Source organism: Lissotriton helveticus, chromosome 6, assembly GCF_964261635.1.
Source record: "Lissotriton helveticus chromosome 6, aLisHel1.1, whole genome shotgun sequence".
Taxonomy (NCBI): domain Eukaryota; kingdom Metazoa; phylum Chordata; class Amphibia; order Caudata; family Salamandridae; genus Lissotriton; species Lissotriton helveticus.
Window position 1 is genome coordinate 524,889,852 of NC_136067.1, and position 21,883 is coordinate 524,911,734.

A 21,883-nucleotide genomic window follows, 5' to 3' on the forward strand; every position below is an offset into this window, starting at 1 on the left:
TGCGATTGACTGGTACGAGCCGTTGGCGGGTGGGGGTGTTCGCGTGGGCTTGTTGGGGGGTGTGCGTGTCGTACTTGTGCGTGCGAGTGACTGGTACGGGCCGTTGGCGGGTGGGGGTGTTCGCGTGGGGGTATGTGCGTGTCGTACTTGTGCGTGCGATTGACTGGTATGGGCCGTTGGCGGGTGGGGGTGTTCGCATAGGGGGGTGTGCCTGTCGTACTTGTGCGTGCGATTGACTGGTACGGGCCGTTGGCGGGTGGGGGTGTTCGCGTGGGGGTGTGTGCGTGTCGTACTTGTGCGTGCGATTGACTGGTACGGGCCGTTGGCGGGTGGGGGTGTTCGCGTAGGGGTGTGTGCGTGTCGTACTTGTGCTTGCGATTGACTGGTACGAGCCGTTGGCGGGTGGGGGTGATCGCGTGGGCTTGTTGGGGGGTGTGCGTGTCGTACTGGTGCGTGCGATTGACTGGTACGGGCCGTTGGCGGGTGGGAGTGTTCGCGTAGGGGTGTGTGCGTGTCGTACTTGTGCTTGCGATTGACTGGTACGAGCCGTTGGCGGGTGGGGGTGATCGCGTGGGCTTGTTGGGGGGTGTGCGTGTCGTACTGGTGCATGCGAGTGACTGGTACGGGCCGTTGGCGGGTGGGGGTGTTCGCGTGGGGGTGTGTGCGTGTCGTACTTGTGCGTGCGATTGACTGGTACGGGCCGTTGGCAGGAGGGGGTGTTCGCGTGGGGGTGTGTGCGTGTGTAATTTGTGCATAGGATTGACTAGTACGGGCCGTTGGCGGGTAGGGGTGTTTGCGTAGGGGGGTGTGCGTGTCGTACTTGTGCGTGCGATTGACTGGTACGGGCCGTTGGCGGGTGGAGGTGTTTGCGTGGGGGTGTGTGCATGCGATTGACTGGTACGGGCCGTTGGCGGGTGGGGGTGTTCGCGTAGGGGGTGTGTGCGTGTCGTACTTGTGCGTGCGATTGACTGGTACGGGCCGTTGGCGGGTGGGGGTGTTCGCGTAGGCTTGTTGGGGATGTGTGCGTGTCGTACTTGTGCGTGCGATTGACTGGTACGAGCCGTTGGCAGGTGGGGGTGTTCGCGTGGGCTTGTTGGGGGGTGTGCGTGTCGTACTTGTGCGTGCGAGTGACTGGTACGGGCCGTTGGCGGGGGGGGTGTTCGCGTGTGGGTATGTGCGTGTCGTACTTGTGCGTGCGATTGACTGGTATGGGCCGTTGGAGGGTGGGGGTGTTCGCGTAGGGGGGTGTGCGTGTCATACTTGTGCGTGCGATTGACTGGTACGGGCCGTTGGCGGGTGGGGGTGTTCGCGTGGGGGAGTGTGCGTGTCGTACTTGTGCGTGCGATTGACTGGTACGGGCCGTTGGCGGGTGGGGGTGTTCGCGTAGGGGGTGTGTGCGTGTCGTACTTGTGCGTGCGATTGACTGGTACGAGCCGTTGGCGGGTGGGGGTGTTCGTGTGGGCTTGTTGGGGGGTGTGCGTGTCGTACTTGTGCATGCGAGTGACTGGTACGGGCCGTTGGCAGGTGGGGGTGTTCACGTAAGCTTGTTGGGGGTGTGTGCATGTCGTACTTGTGCGTGCGATTGACTGGTACGAGCCGTTGGCGGGTGGGGGTGTTCGCGTGGGCTTGTTGGGGGGTGTGCGTGTCATACTTTTGCATGCGAGTGACTGGAACGGGCCATTGGCGGGTGGGGGTGTTCGCATGGGCTTGTTGGGGGGTGTGCGTGTCGTACTTGTGCGTGCGAGTGACTGGTACGGGCCGTTGGCGGGTGGGGGTGTTCGCGTACGCTTGTTGGGGGTGTGTGCGTGTTGTACTTGTGCGTGCGATTGACTGGTACGGGCCGTTGGCGGGTGGGGGTGTTCGCGTAGGCTTGTTGGGGGTGTGTGCGTGTCGTACTTGTGCGTGAGCGAGGGGTACGCGTGTGGTATGTGTTGACGCTGCTAAATGTGAGCCGCATATAGCCGTACGAATCATTATTCAAGTGCGATAACTTTGTTCCGTACGATTCGCTGTCAGGCTTCTCGTACAGGATCGTACTTGTGTGTTTGTACGGGCTGGTTACGAATCGTACGGTAGGATTCCCGATGCATGTTCGTACGGATCATCGACTGTGATTCGGACGGTTCGGTGATAATCGTACGGAAATAGACGGGAACGGATCGGAATTCGCAGGTCGGACGTAAAGTTCCCATTCGTACAGATTTGGATACGGATGCGAGTCGTACGGCAGAATATTTTACCGGATCGGAATCGAGGCCTTTGTCAAAAGCTGCGCTGTAGTCTATGAAGCAGCAGTAGAGTGGAAGATGGTTTTTTTGTACTGCTTTTTGACTCAGAGTGGCTAGAGTAATGATGTTGTCTATTGTGGAGGCCGATGCCCGGAACCCAGTTTGGTAGTATGGTATTATGTTATTTTCTTCGACCCATTTTTCAAGCAACCGAAGAAGAAACCGAGCATATGCCTTTGCCTCCAGATCTAGTAGGGCAATGAGGCGGTAGTTGGCCGGTGACGCAGGGTCTCCTTTCTTGAATATGGGGCATAGAGTCGAACCTAACCAGGAGTCTGGTAGCTGGCCTGTCGCGAACACGTTGTTAAATAAGGGAGTCAAAAGGTCCGCCCACTCTTCCAGGGCACTTTTAAATATCCCGGCAGGGAGTCTGTTGGGCCCTGGAGCTCCGTCTTTTTTCATGGCTCGCAGATACTTGGCGACCTCGGCTGCAGTGGTCAGTTCGAAAGTTTCTATTTGAATGGAAGCAGCCATCTCTTAATTCTGTCACCGCGGTGTCCCCAGAGTCACTGCGATAAAGATCGGACACATGCAGGGCCCAGGCTTCTTCACAGACTGCGTTTCCTCTCGTCTTGTTGGTGGAGCGGAGTTTATTCATATGATTCCAAAACTGGGACTGACTTTTGCCCTTGAGAAGGGCGAAAATATTAACCCACTCAGACTGTTCTTTGAGTCTCTTGGTCTCCCATGAGGATTTCTTGTAGGTCGTCCGAAGCAATGCCACCTTTTTGGCAGTGTGTACGGTTCCAATCAGTTTGTGCTGGCGGACAGCTTTCCTGAGGGTCTTTCGTTGGAAGGCTAACAATGGGTCATGGGTTTGCTTCGGATATGGCCTGAGTGTTCTATGATGAACCGCAGGCCCTGCCAGGAGATCTTGTAGCTTAGCAATGGCGTTGTCCCACCGGTAGTGTGATTCTGTCGGGGCACTATGTCTGAAGTTAAGTGTTTCGCCCTTGAGCCAGGTTCCCACCTTGACAGATCCCCGTGAGTCCCATTTGATTCTTCTAACCATGGTGTGCAATTCAGCCCGCGTTGAATGCCCCACATCTGTCGTTTCGAGGGCGACTTGCACTTGCAGGTCCAGTGTAGCCATTATGGGGTTATGGTTACTCTCCAAACGATAGGGAATTTCCATCCTGGCCAGACGATTGCTCAGAAGCGGTGAAAGAAAAATGTAATCAATAGTTGAGATTCTCCTGAATGTTGGCAAGAAATGAGCGTCCGGGTGCAGTTCCAGCGAGATTTGCTGAGCCGAGCGGAAGTTATGGGTTGTTAGAAAAGTGATCATCGCTTCTTGCTCTTTGTTTTTCCTTGATAAGAGGCCGTTGGTTGCGAGGTCTTTGAGGTTAAAGTCTCCTAGTAGCAGTACCTCCATGTATGCAAATTCCGCTAAAAGGTCTTCCAGTTGTTTTATCATTAGATCAGTTGCTGTTGATTTTGCGGTGTTTGCTGTATTATGATAAATGTTAATTAGGAGGATAGAGGGTGCCCTGCCTGTAAATGACAGACCGGTGATCAGGACCGTCTGCCCCGCCGTCAGGTTCCGAGGGATAGGTGTGGCCGTTATCTTGCACCTGTGGCTGATGAAAATAGAGAGGCCCCCTGAGGGTCTTCCATAAGAATTGACCTTGGCGGCCGGTTGAAAAAGTTCATAGTAGCCAAGCAGAGGCGATGGAGATAGAGACCAGGTCTCCTGAAAACAAATTATGTCGCTTTTGTTCAGATATTCAACGGCTGATTTTGAAGCAAGGGTTGACTTTAGCCCGCTCGTGTTCCAAGATGTGATAGTTAGTTTGGAATCGGGCTAGTTAGTGCTCTTGTTAGGAGGATCGCTGTTGTTGGGCGAAGTTGATTGACGGCTCCGGGACAAAGTCTCCGTAGCGCATGTCGTTGGCATGGGAGACAGGGCAATTGAATTTGCAGCTTATCATATGTTGATTTTTACAGCATGCTATATTTAGGAGATTGTCAGCTTTCGACGCTTCTGGAAGCCAGGCATGGGTTGCGCCCCAGGACCCCTTCAGTACGCTGGTGAGCTGTTTCGCAGGGGCCAGTGGGAGAAGAACGTGGGGGTATTTTTGTTGAGTGGGAACCCACTTTTCAATGCCCCGGTATTCAAATTGATTGGCTTCCTTGAAAATTGTATTCCTAATGGATTCTTGGGACCACATTGTAATGGTGGCCTCTGAGCCCCCTTTCCCTGGTATTGTGGAGAACTTGACTGATGTAAGGTCTGAGGAGGTGACCCCGGCCAGTGCTGGAATGCAGTTGAATAGGCGGAGGAGGTTGCGTCTGTTAAGAATATCATGTGGGCCCTTATGCTCGTAATGTGGATAAAAGACTAGTTCTGCTCTCTTTTCCGGGCTCTGGTGATCCTGACTCCTGGCTGTTCCGGGCAAAGGAGCTGTCCCCATCAGGAGTTGGAAGCGTGCTTCAGGTGGGTAAATAGTCCCCCCCCGATTGGCTTGCCATTCCAGAGACTTGTGGCACTTGAGGCAAAAAATGCCTCTGCGGCTGCATGTGGAAGTCCCAACAGGCTTTGGTTGGGCCTTCTAATAGATGGGGCGCGCCGCGGTCTGTTGCATTGCCCACTGTTGAACTATGAGGATCCAATTTCGTGATTTCTGCCATTCCCTGGGATTTAGGTCTGCTAAGTGGTGAGTCTAACCTTTTGATATTCCCTCACAAAAGTTGACATTCCAGTTACACATTGGCTTTGAAGACTGATCAGGTAGTGCTGTACACTGGTGAACAGTAATGGCTAGTTGTTACAGCTACCTGGTCTTGAAAAATGAAACACAAGCTACTGAAGGTCAGACATGTGTCTGTGGACCCACTTGGCAAATTTGGAAACACTTAGGAGTGTGTCTTAACTCCATTGCACAGGATGATCTCTCTTAATCAAAACCCAAATTTACTGAATGCAATGCAAGTCACAGCATCCAGTACCCATAGGCCTCTCATACACACACTGGACAAGTTCAAGTTTGTTTATTTGTTTGATTAATTAAAATCTTACAAAAATGTGACCTTAGAGAAAGTATCAGCATCAATACACATTTATACATCATGCAAATAGTAAATGTCATAAAAAAAAACAACTAATAAAACTAAATAAAATTTTCCTTAAGACCTTTGGCAATCACATTTAAAATTTTTACAAAAGCAACATTCATTGGTAGGTCATTCGGCCTTAGACACGCCATTATTGCTTGTCTACAGGTTCTTATATCTCTTGCATTAAACAACCTCCTGAGGATTAGTCTCCTTTCTGAGGCTATGGCAGGGCACAGACATACCAAATGCACAATGTCTTCTTTTCCCCCCTTGCAAAGTCTGCATAACGTATTGCCCTCGTTTGATTTCCAGGGTGGAAGATGACACAAACCTGGCCATAGACCAAAGCGTGCTCCTATAAATGTTCGCTTACTTTGGACTGACCATGCCGTATGGAGGTAAGCTTGGACTTGTTTTTTTTGTAGCCATTTATGATTGGCCATGAGTGCTTACGTTTTACTAATAAAGCTTTGTCTTTTAGCAGCGATAGGTGAGTAACCAGCTTATTGATTGTTTTTTTAAAGCTTTCCTTCGTTATAGTGTTTTCCCAGATTGCTGATATTCCAAATTCTTCTTTTGCGTTGTTTAGGTATTTCCACGCTTGCAGTTTCTGGTTGTCTTTAACCTCTCTCCACAAAGCTATAGACAATTGATTCACCTGATTATTTTTTACTCTATTCCAAACTTTTAATATTTGGCCTTGCCGGGCATATAGCTGATTGTTCATACCGAATTCCATCCTTATTTGCGCTTGTGAGGCGTTACATGGTAGGGTAAATAATATTTTATAGGTTTTTACTACAGCATTGTTGATGAGCACAGCATCCTTCCCATTTAGCACTTCAGCACCGTATGTTAAGGATGGTAGTAGTTTGGCAGCTATGATTTTTAACAGTGGCCCGTGTGACAGTGCAGATAGATTCTTTTGTAGGGTTCTAAATGCCGCAATCAAGCTATTTGCCTTCCTTGCAATATCTTCCCTTTGTGGTACAAAGCTTCCGGTCTCATTGAAAAGGACACCGAGATATCGATAACTCTCCACTTGCTCTAGTTGTGTTTGTCCCAACAACCATTTCATCTTTTGTCTTTTTTTTCCTGTCACAACCATTATTTTTGTTTTTGTCTCATTTATTGTCATTTGGTTATCCTTTGCATATTTAAGTGTACAATCGATCAGTCTTTGCTGTCCCACTTTTGTGTGGCTCAGCAACACCACATCATCTGCATATAGCAAGTTAGACATTTGTTTTCCGGCTACCCTAGGTGGATGTGAGTTTACCTCGTTTAATGAGTTGGTAAGATCGGCCACAAATAAATTGAAAAGTAGAGGTGAAAGCACGCATCCCTGCTTAAGGCCACGAGTCACCAGTATTTTATTGGTCAAAGCTCGGCCATCGCCTATCCTCACCTTGACCCAATTATCAGAGTATAATAACTTAATAAGAGTCAGTAGTGAGCCTGGGATTCCGTAGCCCTCGAGTTTTTTCCATAGGAGGGACCTATTTACTAAATCGAAGGCCGATCTGAAATCGACAAAACAAAAGTATAATGACTGTTTAGAAAAAAGTGTCTTATCCATTAGAACTGATAAAATTAACAAGTTGGTTCTGGTGCCTAAGCCCTTAATGAAGCCGGTTTGGTTAGGGGGTAGTATTGACTTTTCCTTGACCCAATCTGTCAGAATTGATAATAAGAGACCTGCGAATAGCTTGGCGTCCGTATCTTGCAGGGTGATCAAACGGTAATTCTCCGGTAATTGCCAATTACCCTTTTTGAACACGGGCGATATAAGTGATCCTCTCCAGGATTGTGGTATTTTCCCTGTATGGATAATTTCATTGAAAACCTTTGTCAGATAGGTAGCCCATAATAGGGGGTCCTCTTTATAGAGGGCAAAAGGGATACCGTTGGGACCCGGAGCTCCATCCTTTTGTCTCTTTATTATGTTTGCTACCTCAGCGATTGTGAAATTTATCACTGGATCCGTTTCAGTTGGGCTTTCAGTGGGCTCTTTGTAGCTCCCACCGTTGGTACATACTTCTATTTCGACGAAAAGTTTTTTTTTAAGGAACCTTACCCAGTCCTCTTCTGTTATTGGCGAGGCTATTACATGCTTGTTTGGTCTGTTTATTTCGTTAATAATTTTCCAAAATTCTCTAGAATTTGGTTGGTTACTAGCGTGGAAGATTTTTGTCCATAGCTCTTGTTGGGTTTTGTTTTTTTCAGACCATATTAATTTCCTCAAATTAGTATTCGTATTTCTGAGTTGTATCCTAACGTCTTCATTATCCGGCATCCTGGTAAGTTGTTTCCTCAACTTGTTACGAGTCCGCCTCACTTTTTTAATAGTGTAGGAAAGATGGATTTTGTTATCCTTTTTTATTTTTTTCCCCCTGAATTTCGATTTCTTACTAGTCGTGTTTTCATTATCCAACTCTACTGCCTTTTCAGTAAATTGTTCCCAACATAGTATTGCTGCCTGCGTTGCTTGCTTCTCAAAACATTCAACTGCCAATTTTTGGGCCCTTTTTTCCACAACATATTTTTTATCCGGTTTCCAGATAAGTTTCTTATGATTAATTGACGTAATCTGTCCTTGTGTGGTTAAATAACTTTGACGTCTGGAGAAATCAAAACACAATTCCACTGTTTGCTGGCTGTGATCACTGTCGATTCGCTTATTGAGTCGATAGGAACCAATTTTATCAAACATGTCTAATGACATTAATGTAAAGTCAATTCTTGATTTGGATTTGTGGTTGTGAAATGACCAGCCAGGTGGTTGATCCGTTGGGTACCTTCCGTTTAGAGCACGTAGTCCTATTGCCTCCAAGTCCATCAGTAGGTTTTTCCCAATTGAATTTCCCTTGGGAATTGGACTTTGATCCAATGATTGTTCCGGGATGGACCATTCATAGTTTTGAGAGTGAACCAAATCATTCCGTGTCATGTTAATCAGCAAGTTAATATTAAAATCCCCTGTGGCTAGAATACTGACAGTCGGATCAATCATTAGTTGTTCCAGCAGGAATGTTACTAGTTCAAAACTTGTGTTCTTGCGTGATGTCTGATTTGGTGGAATATATATATTTAGTATTAGTAAGTTAATCCTGTTTTTTAGCTCGTCATGCCCCATTGTTATCGAACAGTGTCTGTACCATTCCTCATCCAATGCACACATCAGTTATGATGCCTTTGGTTCACTGTTAGTGGTGCTGGTAGTGCAAATCTCTGTACAAATACACGTTTTTCTCAATTCCCCAGTTGTGATAACTAAACTACCATTCCCAGAATGCACTCTGCTCTGTACATTCTATGTGCTACAGTGAGCCTTTTTTAACTTCATGATGAATGCTGCATAGACACAGAATAGGTAAAAGGAGGGATGGGACACATGATGGCACAGCTCTGTCTTCACTCACATCATACTTTCAGATACATATTGCATATAATGCACTTACCAGGTGTTAGAAATGGCCATTTTTGCACGGTTATCCCCAAACCTTTTGCTTTTTCCTCCTATTTTTCCCTGACCTGTGTGTGTTGGTTTTAGGACTCTGGGCACTTTACCACTAATCAGTGCTAAAGTGCATATGCTCTCTGTGTAAATTGTGTTTGGAATTGGTGTTTTCATGATTGGATTTTTGATTTACCTGTTAACCCCTAGTAAAGTGCACTACGTGTACCAGGGCCGGGAAATAAAATGCTACCCGGGGGCCTGCAGCACTGGTTGTGCCACCCCCGTGAGTAGCCGTGGAAACGACAACTCAGACCTGCCATTGTAGAAGTCTGCTTGCAGTTTGTAACTGCCATGTCGACTAGGCCAGTGCGCACACGGGCCGGTCCCTAACCTTCCCTTGTCTTACATGTCAGACATTCCTCAGGTAGACCCAAGGTACCCCTGTGGGGAGGGTGCAATGTAGGTGAAAGGTAGGACATGCCCTGGTGTGTGTGGCATGTCCTAATAGTGAATTACATTCTGTGTTTGAAAATACCACTTTTAGAAAGTGGGTATTTTCTCGCTCAGTCATCCCGTATGCCTCTGTGGAATGTGGATTGCCTGTCTGGGTTTTGGATGACAGAATGTTGGGGGGCAGCAGGGGCTCCAGATGGCCTAGGTAGGTCAGGAAAGGGCTGATTAGATCTGGGCTGCGATGGGGGAAGGGGGAGAGATTTCTTTGCACCTCAAAGGGCCTGGTCTGCCTCTGACAATGACGTCTCCACCTCCTGCCAGTAAAATGACACCAGAGAAGGCAGAACTGGGTCTGCCCGGGCACAGACACCCTCTGCATTTACACATATCCCTCATTTTTTTTCATTTTTTTTTGCGAAGGAAGACATCCAACCTAGGAGGAATGGACCAATCCCGTGCGGGCCTCTGAGCTGTGCTCCCACCGGAGAATGGTCAGATATACCTCTGGCTTTGTGACAACTGTTGTGGAAGAGCCCCATGTGCCCCATCTGTGTGAAGAGGTAATCAATCCTAGACCCCGAACCATGTGCTGCAGATATGTGCGTGTATTTTCGAAGGTGTGGGTTATGCGCCCTCCACAGGTCCACTAATCCCATTGCAGTTATAAAGGCTCCTGGCTGGTATCTCCCCCCCCAGATCGGGTGGCGCCACAGACCCATCTACTCCCCTAACCATCACATCATTCATATCCCCGCCCATTACCAGGACCCCATCCGGCATTTCCAGGAGCAATTTCCCCAGGTCCCGGAGTGTGGTGCTGTGGAGCTTTGGTGGAGCAAAGATTAACCGTGTATCCCTCCCACCACCCTGAGATAGCTACGTAGCGCCCCAATGGGTCAAGCCACTTACGGTTAACCACCAATGAGAGCAAATTTTTCACAAGGATCCCAGCCCCCCTAGAGCCCGTAGTGAAGTCTGCATGAGCCATGAGCCTGTAGGGAGTACCCAAACCTGTTAAGGCCCTTATAGTGATTGCCTATCACGTGTGTCTCCTGCAAGAAGACTATATCTGGGGCGTGTCTGTGGAGGTATTGAGGAACCATGGTGCATTTGATTTTGTTCGGCAGACCATTAACGTTCCAAGACAAAATATTAATCTGCTGTGTCGTTGATATATGTATCAAAGAACATCCATAATAGGCATCCAGAGAATGGGTGCCCACCCCCACCACCACCCGCCACCCGCATGTCCATCATCATTGCTAGTTGAGCCCCTCGAGCTAAAGTCTGTAGAAACCAAAGGACAAAGATCGAACATCCAACCGTTTCCCCCCAACTCCCTACCCCCACTCCCCTCCCTGCTACCCTGCTACTCAGGCCAACGTGACCCGATTCACCCCAACCAGCAGAGCGCCTGTCGCCCATGAAAACGAGAACTTTGGGGATGTGTGCTACAACCAATCCGGCCTCCCGGGGGTTACATCTAGCCCACCATCCATATTAGCAGCTGCCATAGCATCCCGTCCTAGATAAAACAGGACTAACAACAGGAACAAAGCACCTGGAAGTAGGAATCTAACCAGTCTATCCCTCTCCCCCTCTGCGGCCCATGCCCGCTTTGAGAGCCGAATTAGGATCAGGTGTCTCACCTACCAGTCAATTGTGATAAGTGCCTCCCTGTACCACAAAGTCTCAGCAGTGGAATGTTCATACATTACGTGTGCTTCCCCGCGACTCTTCAGTCCGTGGCTCCCTCCGTAGACTCATCCGAGGTCAGGCAAGGCAGAGAGGCTCCGTGCCCTTGCACCACCTGGCCTCCGAGACCCCGTGCATCTTTGTCTCTCTTTCTCCACCGATCCCGTGGAGGAGGTCGGAGAACGCACCGCCGTGTCTCTCCAACTGTCTTTTGGCCGTTGACTGTCGGGATGTTGCGCATCTTCCTCCAGCCACAAAAGGATTTTCCATGCAAAAGAATCTTAAGGCGCGCAGGAAAGAACATCATATACTTAATGCCACGGGTTCGCAGCTCCCTCTTGACTGCATCAAACGATCTGCGCTCCTGTTGGACCTTGATGGTAAAGTCCGGAAAGAATCGGATGATGGCGTTGTCAATCTGCAGGTCCCCATGTTGTCGAGCGGCTTGCAGGATGGCGTCACGGTCCCTATAATTTAGGACCTGGGCAATAATCGTCCTGGGGGAGCACCGGGGCGGGGCGGAGGGATCGGAGCTCTATGCGCTCTCTCAATTACAAAGAACTTGGACAGCCTCTTGGGCTTCAGGCAATTCAGGATGATGTCCTCTAGGAATAAATCCACACTCGGCTCTTCCATTTTCTCCGGCACCCCTACCACTCGTATGTTGTTCCTTCGGGCCCTCACTTCCTGGTCCTCCAGGCGGGCCTCCGCTTGCTGCTGCTGCCGGGTTAACCTCTGGACCTGGTCCTTCAGAACTTTAGTGGCTTGTTGGAGGTCAGCAATTGCCATGGCGTTCTGTGTAGCCTTCTTGGAGGTTTTATTCAAATCGGCCCTCTGGAGGGCCATTTCTATTGTAACAGTGTCTATTTTTGCTTCCAACGCTGCTCCTAGTGATTGAATCACATGATAAAGGCCAGGGACAGGTCCGCGGTACCTCCGGAGGCTCCAGGGGGTCAGCCTCCGCCCCCCCAACCGACGCCGTATAATTGTCCATGGTGTTAGTCTGCGTAGTGGTGGATTTCTTCGGTTTCATTGTGAGCCCAGTGGCGGTCTCCGTCACAGAGGGGTGGAGAAAGGGAGAATGGCACCCACAAGGCACCCACAGCAGCGCTAGTGGCCCTCCGTCCAGGCGCCGCTGTCGAAGATGGGTGTCCCGTGATATGCGCGATCTCTCTCAGAAAATCTGGCACCACTATAGAAGCGCCGGGTTCACCAGGTCTCAGGCTCCACTCCCCAACTGACCACAACCTCTCTCATCCAAGGATAGCAAAGAGAGAGCGAACGTAACACTGTGGTATGTTCCAAGGAATTTTTCATATATTCTTTCTCAAGATATTTTTCAAAACGTTACACAAAGTCCTAAAGGTAATGAACAAAGAATGACTTTTTGACAGTGCAAAAGTGTCCCAAGTGTATAGTAAGAACCAAAGCAAAAAAAACAATTAGGTGACATACAGTGACATTATATACAAGATTTCAAGCAAATTTTATCAACGTAAGCGACCATATTTTGAATGAGATCAAACACAATAGTCAAGCAACTCTATACAATTATAAGTGCTGTTATGTGGGTTCACTTCCAGTTATCGTTGACGGCGTTTCGACCCAGCTAGAATGAGGGGCCACATCAGGAACTACGATGTGAGGGACATCTAAGGATTTGAAAGAATAAAGCTGTCAAAGCGAGCACATAAAACCGTGCAGGCATACTGTGTTAACCCCTTCAGTGCTGCGCGAATTTCGCTGCAGTGCTGAAGGGTCATAAATCACATTGACTCATGACGGAAATGTTCCGTCATCAGCACCGGAGCACCGACGCTGATGACGGAACCGTTCCGTCATGAGCATGGAAGGGGTTAAAGAAGGCTAGAAAAATGGAGGATATGAAATGGATTACCTGAGTATGAGGCGCAATAGCACGAGGGGTGAGAGTGATAACCGTGAGTGAAGAAAATCTAAAGGTACTCACAGTGAACCTAGCTGGGTTCTGTGTGGAAGTCAGGAGCAGGCCATGGGGGAAACAGAAGGAAAGAGTTAGTGATTGGAAATCATACATAAAAGGAGATCAAACAATCGGCATACAAGGACTTACCACGCGAGTGGTGAGAGTGCAGCTTCAAGATATTCGTTTAAACGGTGTAATAACTGGTGGATGGGAGCCCGTGGTGAGGCAGTCATGTGTCTGGAAGGATGCCTGTAATAGAAGCGTGGCAATTACACACTGCTGAAAAGCCGATGGCAATAAGGAGAGGGAGTGAGAATTGGCGTGATAGCATCGGAGGTGAGCCTTACCAGGACACGGGCGAATTATCATTCGTTCCTTCTGTTCCCCCCATGGCCTGCTCCTGACTTCCACACAGAACCCGGCTGGGTTCACTGTGAGTACCTTTAGATTTTCTTCACTCACGGTTATCACTCTCACCCCTCGTGCTATTGCGCCTCATACTCAGGTAATCCAATTCATATCCTCCATTTTTCTAGCCTTCTTTAACACAGTATGCCTGCACAATTTTACGTGCTCGCTTTGACAGCTTTATTCTTTCAAATCCTTAGATGTCCCTCACATCGTAGGTCCTGATGAGACCCCTCATTCTAGCTGGGTCGAAACTCCGTCGATGATAACTGGAAGTGAACCCACATAACAGCACTTATGATTGTATAGAGTTGCTTGACTATTGTGTTTGATCTCATTCAAAATATGGCCTCTTCCGTTGATAAAATTTACTTGAAACCTTGTATATAATGTCACTGTATGTCACCTAATTGTTTTTTTTGCTTTGGTTCTTACTATACACTTGGGACACTTTTGCACTGTCAAAAAGTCATTCTTTGGGCCAGATGATTTAGGTAGGATGTCAATGTTAATCGTAACCGGGGCATGATCAGACAGCAAGATGGGGCCAATATCAGCTCGGGTAAGGGTTTGGGACAGATGGTGAGAGAGAAAAACATAATCGATGTGTGATTGCGAATGATGAGCTGGGGAGTAGAAAGTGAATTCTTTGGAAGTGGGGTTACATAATCTCCAAGCGTCAATAAGTTTATGCTGGGAGATAGCATGTGAGAAAATTTTGTGTGATTTGTTAGGGACAAAAAATGACTTGGAGTGTCTATCCAAGAAGGGATCCAGGGGTAGATTGCAATCACCTGCTAGAATAAAATTGTCAGCAATGCATTCAGTGATACGAGTGGAAAATGAAGACCAAAAGGCAGAATCTCCACCAGTGGTAGCATAAACATATACATCATTTCCAACATTCCTATCCCAATCCCTGCCACGTTCTTCAAGAAAATTAACACCATTCTTTCCTCCTTCCTGTGGTCCGGGAAGAAATCACGAATGTCCTTATTCAGGTTACGTCTTCCCAAATCGGAAGGTGGGGTAAATGTTCCAAATTTCCCTGATTATCACAAAGCCTTCCTCCTGAAGCAAGCTTCCCTTTGGTTGAAGGATCCTACCACTCCTTCTCCCATCTGGGTCGAACTTGAACGCCTCTTTATATCGCCTTTCTCTTTTGCTGAGTATTTGTCCTTCTCTCGTAAACCCCATAACCTTTCAACTCCTATACACAAATACACTACCAAACTACTGCTATGCACCTCCCCGGCCCCTCCTTCCTCAATTCCAGAACTCCTCAATACTACTATCTGGCACAATAATAGTGTCCTTATTAATCAGAAGCCTTTTTATTGGAAGACTTGGTCGGAGCGGGGTCTGATTTGGGTCTTCCAACTCTTCCTTGGTTCTGATTTTAGATCTTTTTCGGATCTAAGTCGGACTTTCTCTCTCCCTCCCTCTTTTGCTCGTAAATTTCTAATCCTCAAAAATGCGGTTACATCTGTCTACGATTCCCTCTCCTGTCCTACTAGTTCCACTAGCTCACCGATACCGACCTTGCCACTCCACTCCCTTTTACTTGCAGATCCTACAGCATCTTCCATCTACCAATACTTGCATAGAACCCCCTCCCCCCGCCTGAAATCTACAGTGGAGGAGCAGTGGGAATCTGATTTTGCCCTCTCATGGCCTGTTTCTCTTTGGGACAAAATCTGGACTAAACTTCGCAAATCCTCTAGAAATGCCTCCCTCACGCAAACATTATTCTTTATATATAATCGGCTCCTGTTCACACCATCTATGCTGCATAAAAGGTTCCCTTTGACCCCAGATACCTGCTGGTCCTGTTCCGCACCTCAGGCCACGTTATTTCACATGCTCTTCTCCTGCCCCCTCACACACGCTTTCTGGATCCAGGTCTGGAATCAAATCAATACTATCTTCCACACTAAAACTCCCTTTGCCTATGAAAACATTTTCTTGGGTAGCCTGTCTTCCATTTGGGATAATGTTGAGTCAAATACTCGCATTATCGACTTATTATTAGCTGTTGGTTTCCAACAGATTACAGTCAATTGGAAGAACTCTAATAACATCACGTTTAAGGCCTGGTGGCACAATGTCTGTCACAACCATAGACTTGACACAGCTTTTGTTCACCCGCTATCTCTCGCCCCGAAGAGACATGACTTATGGCTTCCAGTAACTTTATATCTAGATATTTGTGCAAAACGCTCCTTTCACCTACCCCCTCTTCAACAAGAGGTTTCTAAACCCCCTTAAATGCCTTCTCATTCCTTTACCTTCTTCACAGTCATTTTTTCTTTTTATCATCCCCATCATGAACATTACCCATCACTGTGTTACTTATCTGATAGCTTTGTAATTCTCATACTTGCCTTTTCATTGTTATGACTCAATCCTACAATTGTAATTTGCTTTATTTACTCTTGACAACGTTTTTATTTCTTTTTTTTAATGTATTGACACCTCCTTATATCCTAATAAAATTATTTTGAACTGAAAAAAAAGTCATTCTTTGTTCATTACCTTTAGGACTTTCTGTAACGTTTTGAAAAATATCTTGAAAAGAATATATAAAAAATTCCTTGGAACATACCACAGTGTTACGTTCGCTCTCTCTTTACTATCCTGATGAAAACTTCTTGTTTGTTGAGCTATTATGCTTTTGCTTTATCATTGAATAATATTCTTAACACTCCACTGGAACCGCTGTTCTTTACATAATTACGCACCCTTGTTCCTTGTGAGTAGGGTTTGCCTTGTTCTTTCCTCTTGCAAGGTTTAATGACTAGCAGGGCACCCTCCAGGGACCAGAGACCCACGCGGGTCCCGGGTCCCGTCTGTCGCGCTGGATCCGTTGTGACAATGCATCTGGGCCAGTCCGCCGTTCGAGACCACAGCCTGAGGACGTCCCAGTCCCCGAGACAGCAGCGTCTCACACTCTCTGGGGCTCCTTTGGGAGGACGGTTGCTCAGGATGTCAGCATCTAGTGCTGTGTGCTCCAATCGCCCAGTGCTAAGGATTCACTACCTGCAGGGCCCACTCCCGCTCTTATGTGCGTGTCTCAGCACCCCGGGACCACCTGTCTGGGTTCTGCCTGGTTAATCCACTCATCGCTGGTCCCGTCCTTCCCTCGCCGCCAGTCTCTGCCGAATTTGAGCCAGCTCTGGGCTCCTTCCCACTGCCGCCACGTGGGTCTGCGGCTTCAAACCGTGCGTGTTCCACTCCCGCACAATGCGGGCCACCAGCGCTGTTTTGGGGGCCCAGCAGCTTAATGCAGCCTCTCCAGGGGCAGTCACCAACAAAGCGGTTCTCCCGGCAGCCTCCGGCGGAGCACCACGCTGTCAGGGGAGCCGGCGCCGGTACGTCCCTCCTAATGCCAGCCCGCGCTGGAACGTGAGGCTGGTGCTGCTGGCCAAATGTAGGCCCTAGAGTCCCCGAAGCCTCCGGAAGCCGTCACTTAGCAGTCCAACATCGGGAAGAGGATCAAAGCATCATATCCCTCATTTTAATGCTTGGTATTTACCCAGTAGCCACATGTTGCCAAATCCCCTCACAGCCATCGGCCGTGCAAGAGGTGACATGCGGAATACAAACCTATTATGGGTTATGCTTGGAAACACTGTATGCACATCAATGAATCTCCCACTGGCATCACAGACAGTCTGTAGATTGATAGAATGCAATCAGTGTCTTTTGCAGAACATGTGTGCAATGTGGCGGGGTGGCTGAAGAGCCACATGGGTACAATACATTGCACCAAGCACACTTGGGAAGCCAGAAAGGAGATAGAAATCCCTATCTGCCCTTTGTCTCCTGTCCAGTGTATGGGGCATTCATATGTGGAGGTGGGCTCTTGAATTGATGCACCTCGGTACTTAATGCAAGCACCATGACTGGCTTGCCTGAGAGATGCCCCCAAGGTCACCGGAGGCCCTTTGGAACAACCCCATCACAAAGAAATATAGAGCAGAAAGTGTCTTGAGAAAAGCTGGAATGACATGAGAGCAGCAGGTCACAGAGTCCTGCTCCCACTCACATACCATCTCCAAGATGACTTCTAGAGGGATACGGTATCTGGTCCTGACATCTCGGCTGGACATCCCAAATAAGTTGATCCTTTGTCTGAATACCTTCTTTACTCTCCTTCTCCTCCTTAAGTCTTCTTGCCACATGGCAAGGGGCAGAGCAAAATACATATTCTGCGACATGTTGGAAGATTTGTGGGTGCCAGCTCTGATTTCATATGTGCTGCAGGGCTGGTATTTACTGTTGGGCTGCTGTGTTTTAGCTGGAGCATGGAGGGGGATGGTAGGTACTTGTACAGGTGTTTACCATTGACGAAAATGACCATCTGGCCCGAATGCGGATATTTCGGCCCAGATGCGGAGATTCCGTCCCGGGTGCGGGAATTCTGGCCCGGTAGCGGGATTTCCGGGTCCGGTGCAGAAATTCCGTCGCAAGTGCGGATATAAAGATATGAGATGTAAATGACTTTTATGAATACTAAAAGTCGTAAATTTAAACTTTTGGCTCAGATTACTTTTGTGAAAACACATACAGTTTTGATCTAAATTTACCTTTGTGAATCAAGCCCTAACTGTACTAGAAGTAAAGCTAGACTTTTGGTTAGATTACTGATCTAAGTTATGATTTTTGGTCTACACTTAGACCATAAATTCTAACTTAGACCAAAAGTCTAATTTTACAACTGATAAGATTAGAGTTTAGGTCTACATTTAAACTTCAGGTCTAAACTTAGAGTTTTAATCTAAGTTTACCTTTGTGAGTAGTCCCACAGTTTTACTGAGAAAGTGTTGTGATGAGAGGTTCTGATGGTAACACTTTTGTACCTGGTGCCAACCATTGTGTGAGGGAATTACTTCATCTATCCTCAAAAATCCGTTCTGCTCAATTTGTACCATTCTCCTTGTCCTGGCTCCAAACTATCTAGGGTGGCAAAGGCAGGAGCTAGCATGTTGTCAGGTTTCTTTGTGTGTGCTGCAGACAAGGTTGAAATGTAATCAGGACAGGATACTGCCCCTCCCCAGCCATACTGCCAGAAAGAACCTCTCCCCTCACTGTCTGGAAGCAATACACAACCAACAACAGAGCCATTCACAGTCATGTGAACCAAGACACTGGCAGAATGGCAAAATTCATATAGGCAAGATAAGGATAACTTTCTAAAAGTGGCATTCTCAGCTTCGTGATTTAAAATCTGATTTCACCATTAAGTAGGATTTTAAATTACAATTCAACAGCATTTCCATATCTGCTCAAAATCTAAATTATCGGCTCCCAATCTGAAATTAGCCCTTTTTAAGTGCAATAAGGTTTCACCCAGTGCTAGACTATGGGAGAGATGGTCCTTACAACAGGACAAAACAACTTTAGGAGTTTTTCACCCCAGGATATGTAAATCTCAAACACACATGCCCTACTTTTTAAATAGTAAACACCCCACTCTAGGGGTGGTTAGAACATACATGGGGGGCTTGTAAGTAATACAAAAATAGGTTCAGACTGGCAAAAAATGCATTTTGTCGAACACAAAGAAAGAAAATAGAGGCGTAAAGACCACCACATCAGCCTCAAGGATAACTATATAACACAAAAATTGGATGTGGTAGCTCTCTACTAGAAACCTTTGGAGAAGAAGTAGCTCAGATCTGAATGACTGGGCCCCATATTTAATATGCACAGAATAGTATTATGTCTTGTATGTCTCCTATTGAGAAAGGCAATTCCAAGAATTGTACGAGTTGGGTTCACTCACTAATGTGACATGCTTCATCAGAGGTAACCTCATCCCACCCTGGTAGGATAATACCACCAGGGCGGACTGGACCCCGGGTTGGACTGTCCCAAGGGAGTTCTTAGATATTCCTGTTTTTTTCTGGACTACAGTGGTCCAGTTACTAACTAAAAATACCTCAAAGTATACCACTAGGTATCCTTTTAGTCATGTGGTACCTTGGGTATAAATAAAATAAATTACCATAAGGTAATGAAGGAGTATGATCCTTGGAAACCCATATTTCTCACCATGTTCCTGCTCTCCCAAATAGCCTAATAGCCTAACAGGTCTTAGGCATTCATCAGGGTTACATGCTTTTTCCCTACCTTATCAATAAGTGAGGGCCAGGGCAATGTAATTATGCTATGAATGTAAAGCAAACCAGAGAGGACCGACCTCTCTTAGATAAAGACATCTGAGTTAAACCCCTTAAAAGTTAGGAGACACAAAACATATAACTAATGCAACCATCTAAGACATATAAGGCAAGAAGTCAGCGGTGTGTATTCTGCTCAATTTCTCTGTATATCATATACATGGTCTGCTAAAAAGCATTCTTTTAGCTAATATAAAAATATGAATGCATACATTTTTGTAGATACACAGCCCTTTTGTGCCACACATGGGAGTAGAAAGGTAAGCAAACAAAAGTGACTAGATGCACGTGAAACAAACTAAGACATGCATTTGTACATTGGGATCCTGTGCAACTTTACCTATACTTCTATAACTGCTAGCATATGGTCTATTGAGGGGGGCAATTCGTATAGTTACACACTTAAATATGATTAATGCCCCAGTTACTAACCATTGCCTTGCATGTATATTTGCATCTTTTCATTACCTTGTGAAAGGGAAAATATCCCTTTGTTGTATACCCCAGAGTCCAGATGTTAGTTATAAATGCACAGAAATATTGTAATTGTAATTGGGACCTTTTTGCCTCCAGTCAATGATCTTGAGTTAATCAGTTATCGTCTAGTGTGAGCAATAATTCCTGTGTTCTCAGGCTAAATCTTTGTTCCCAAAAGGGAACGTTCCCTCCATTAATACGGAGGTCATCCGAAGGCCGGTAGTGTCGCTTTTTTTGCCTTATCATACATCTGCAACCCACGTAATACAGACCGCTAGGTATGCTGGGGATGTAGTTATATTCACCCCGCCGTGGTGCCTAGTGGTTGGTATGTGCGTGTCATATGGTCGTGTTGGGCCAAATAATGAGATTCAGCTAAATGTAGCCCTTACCTCAGTTAAACCTCATTTAACATTTCTATTATTTGTTTCTTTTTTATTCAAAATTGATGTTCCAGTAAACACTGCCCATCTGTACCACATATTCTGGGTGGATTCATGCAGGTCTGCAAGTGCCGAAGGCAAGGAGGTCCGGCACAGGGAAGCAGTTCACATACCTCTCCTATGAGTAAGCTCTTCAGAACAATACGTGAATGACTTTCAAAAAAATATGTTCTCGATTGTATAGAGAAGGCTGTAGGCTTTATTGACTTATAGAGGTCCACAGAATTTCATCATTTAGGCCCTGTGTGTCTGTCTTCAAACGAGACTCCCATCACTGTTTATATCTCAAAAGGGCTTTGCTCATATCCATATGTCAGAGATCTAGTTTTTCTATGACATACCATTCAATGTTATCTTCGGTGTGTTTTTGTTCTTTGAAGTGTCTGGTAAGTTTGGTCATATCTTACATGCATCCTATTCTGCTACTATGTTTTCTGATACGTGTGTTTACTTTCCTAGTCATCATCCCTAGATAGGATAGGTTCCAGGCAATTTTAAAATGTAGATAACATCACTGGATTAGCAATCCATAAGACTTTCAAGTTTCCACAGTGTTTTCAGTCACAAGTCAACTGTGGTACATCGATTTGTGCATTGACATATCCCGCAGTTGCCACAAGGATGACAGCCTATAGGGGTGGGAATGTTCAATTATTCATATTTCACCCTTTTTTCACTTCTCGGGCCGCATCACGAGTCTAATATACTTCACCATTTAAAGATGGTGCCCAAAATTGAATCACAGCCCACAGTCCTATTTTGATCTCCAAACACTTTTCACGGAGGAATTGCCGGCTTGCCTTCGATCCCGGCATCACCACAGAGGAAAATCTCCACATTACCGAGAAATCATTGCATGATTCGCAGGTAGGATATGGCACGAGCACTTTATCATTGTCGATACGGACTATTAAATCACGGAGCACTGCGGCGTTTAGATTAAGTTATTTAACACATTTGCGATATCGGGTGACCTTGTTTTTCACTTTATTGAACGTACTGGTCGACCGTAAATGTATGTAAAAGGTTCTTTCAGAGCTATAATTTTCTGGTGACTTACCGAACACCCAGGATCTTTATTCACCTTTCCAATCACGTAAGACCTCATTTTAATAACATCTCTCACCTTCTGAATATATAGTTACACTCTGCATGTAATTCAGCACTTCGAATTTATTACACCGCATGCTTACTTTGGCATAAGATACAACTATGTTTACCTACATGTTTTAGTAGGAAGCTATCCTCATACTGAGTTCATACATCTTTTGTTATAGATTCCCCTGATGAAGTGCACTTAGTGCACGAAATGCATTGGGAACGTTTTGCTAACGCTTGTGGAAATTTGAAAATCTAAAATATGTGAAATTTATTGATATGAAGTCAACATTGAAGTTAATGAATGAAATTATCTTCAAAATAAATACCTTTTGAAACATCAAAATTTCATTGGATTAAATACTCTAAAATTT